This window comes from Chrysochloris asiatica, unplaced genomic scaffold (genome assembly GCF_000296735.1).
Source record: "Chrysochloris asiatica unplaced genomic scaffold, ChrAsi1.0 scaffold00002, whole genome shotgun sequence".
In the NCBI taxonomy this organism is placed as follows: domain Eukaryota; kingdom Metazoa; phylum Chordata; class Mammalia; order Afrosoricida; family Chrysochloridae; genus Chrysochloris; species Chrysochloris asiatica.
In genome coordinates this window covers 35,025,323-35,027,522 of record NW_006408520.1, presented here as the reverse complement: position 1 = coordinate 35,027,522, position 2,200 = coordinate 35,025,323, and the positions used below count along the sequence as shown (strand labels likewise).

Genomic DNA, 2,200 nt, shown 5'->3' with positions numbered 1-2,200 from the left:
CTCACTGAAGCAGCAGTCAAGAAATCAAACAACGTATTGCATTAGGCAAATCTGATGTTGCACAAGACCTTTTTAAAGTGTTGAAGAGCAAAGATGTCAGCTTGAAGACTAAGGTGTGCCTGACCCAAGCCATGGTATTTTCAATAACCTCATATGGATTCAAAAGCTGGACAGTGAATAAGGAAGACTAGAGAAGAAATGATGCTTTTGAGTTATGGTAGTGAAGGAGAATATTGAAAGTGCCATGGGTTGTCAAAAGAATAAACAGATCTGTATGGAAACAAGTGCAGCCAGAGTGTTTCTTGGAGGCCAGGATGGCCAAACTTCGTCTCTCATACTATCAGGGACATATTGTCAGGAGGGACCAGTTGCTGAACAAGGGTATCATATTTGGTAAGGTGGAGGGTCAGCGAAAAAGAGAAAGATCCCCAGCGATATGGATTCACTAAGTGGCAGCATCACTGGGCTCAAGCATGGCAACAATTGTGAAGTTGTCTCAGGATCAGGCAGTGTTTCATTCTGTTGTGCACTGGGTTGCTATGAGTCAGTACCTACTTGATGGCACCTAACAACAACAACATTCTCCTGAAGATAAACACATTTCAAATTCAGAGCCTGACAACACTTTCAGTACCTGTATGATAAAAAGATCACTGACTATGCATTTCAACAACTTAGGACAGGAAGAGAGAGGAAAACATTGTTTTCTGTTTTATCCATTAGTAGAATGGCTATGCCAATTCTTTAAAAAAATCTACCACAAAGATCTTTGTTATCTTAAAAAATAACAAAGATCTTTGTTATCACTGATGCTTCTGAAATTATATTTTTTGTTGTTGTTGTTGTTGTTTATTTGTTATTGAGACAGTTGAGAGACAGAGGCAGGAATCAAGGTGGCCCAGAGTTATATGAATTCTACTTTTCCAGAATTTTACACCTAACTCTGAAAGACAGCTGCATCCTGTGTTACAATCATTGTCGTAGAACTGAGATAAATAGCTTGTTGGAATATAAAGGATAATCGGGAAGCATGATTACAGAAAGCTTGTTAGCTTATCCTCAGCCTATAACTGATTGGAATATCTAAAAGGGGTTCCAGAACTTGCCCAGTGAAATAGGCTTCTTGAGGAATCTTTGTAGTGGATAGGATCTAAGGTAGAATCCTGAGCCCCATCTAGAACCTTATGAGGTGGGACATTCCCATTAGAAAGGACAAGCAGACCAGCCTGGAACAGACAGAAGAACAGAAGACACTTCTTGAAAGAACGATCAACAAGAAAAATCCAAAACAGAAATAGCAGTCTCTTTGGCTATGACATGAACAAGCAAGCTGGTCACTGAGGAGTCATTAAAGGCAAGTAATCAAGTCCCTTCAGGACAAACCCTCTTCTAAGAGTGAAATTCAAAGGGAACAGATGAGCAAGCATGTAAGCATGCTGGTGACTGTATTGATCTACTTTGTGAGTGGAAGTGGGGGAAAGGCCGACTTTAACCATGTTCAATAAACTCCTATCGACCTTGAAATGAGAAAGGGAAGACGAAAGAAAGACTGATTGGTCCAAAGTGTGGTGGGACTTAGGGACTACTGAGTCCATGGATGCTGACCTAGCCACGGAGGTGGCTGAGAGTGAAGCGTATAGCTGATACGAAGTGAGGAGAGATGCACAAGAATGCCCAAAAATGCAGATATTATCCATTTGATCTAGCTTTGATGGCTTGATGATAAGCAATCAACTAGAGGAAGATAAAGAAATGTGATAAAAGAAGCAAGTGTAATTTGTTACAATTTGATGAACTTGACCTATACTTATGGGTGTAGTATCTCAAAATAGCACCTGAGAATAAAGGAGTCTTCACATTAAGGATGAAACTTACCCCTTCTGTCCACAGGATTGATAGGGATGGGCAACTCAGACATTGGCTAACCAAAATGTAGGGAAGGGGATCTATAAAGGTACAAAGTGGCTGGCTTACAAGTTTTCAAGAGGGAGTTTAGTTTCAGAGTGTGCAGGGGAAGGTAGATTCCCCCACTGAATAATTTCCATCTTGTGTAGATGGGTTTGGTGAAAGGAGATGGGGATAGGATTCATTTGATTCAACAGTGAGTAATTGTTATCATGACTAATTGTGATTGTCACAACTGTAAAGGTAGAAGCTGTGTAACAAAAAGAGGGGAGTAGTTAATCTTACATTCCAGGAA

The 2,200-nt window shown here is 40.3% G+C and overlaps 1 protein-coding gene across 1 annotated transcript in view; it reads right to left on the bottom strand.

Annotated features, from left to right (window-relative positions):
- The window catches only part of TTLL7 (tubulin tyrosine ligase-like family, member 7), a 141,043-nt gene that overhangs the window by 24,413 nt on the left and 114,430 nt on the right, over positions 1-2,200 (bottom strand). The window lies entirely within an intron of this gene.